Consider the following 847-nt stretch of genomic DNA (forward strand, 5'->3'; position numbering starts at 1 on the left):
GCTAGGTTCGCGATAGCCACTCGCCAAATAGTCACTGGCGAAAGTTACCCTATTTTGGCGAATTAAATTCATGCCAAGATCGCCAGTTTGGCGAATTACTTTTCAACTAAAACTAGGCTTACTAATAATCAATTTGGCGAATAACTTCCTAACGTATGTAATTTTGTAAACTGAGTCGGAATGCGGAGACACTGATCTAATGCTGTATTATTTCCTTCGGAAGCCCTGGAGAGCGAGTCATTCGGAACACCTTGGCCGATCTCGGCAACCTCCAGTCACTCGGAACTCCTTCGGCCGAGATCGGCGAACAGTTCCGAGTGAAGCCCCGTGCATTCCGCCAAGGGGAAAGGCGCGGAAAGAAAATAAGGCGATTTAATCGGTCACATTTATAATGCACTGGCAGACGACTCGCAACCGATAAACAAACCAACATGGCAGAGCTTCCATCAAAACGACGACCACAGTATCCAGAAACAAATCACTCTGTATCAAAGTATATATATGTGATATTGAATTTGATACACGGTGCTAGTCTACATAAAAAGAACTCATTTCTTTATCAATGAGTTTGTTTTACATTAGCTTTAGATGTTATATATTCTATATGATCGGGTAAAAATTATTTTAAAAAATGTCAATACTGTTTGGTGCTTAATATTGTAAATTCTTTTTGTCTGTTTATTTTCTATGTAAATTTTCTTTGATATTAGTCATCATGGGATTACAATTTGCGAAGATAAAAGGTTGGTCAGAACTGTTGTTGTGTTGATATTAATATGTACTATTGAAGTTTTTATTAGATGTTGATTTATTTCAAGGTTGTCATAGTTTAGAGAAATATTTCGGC

The sequence above is a fragment of the Penaeus monodon genome, chromosome 24 (assembly GCF_015228065.2).
Source record: "Penaeus monodon isolate SGIC_2016 chromosome 24, NSTDA_Pmon_1, whole genome shotgun sequence".
Taxonomy (NCBI): Eukaryota; Metazoa; Arthropoda; class Malacostraca; order Decapoda; family Penaeidae; genus Penaeus; species Penaeus monodon.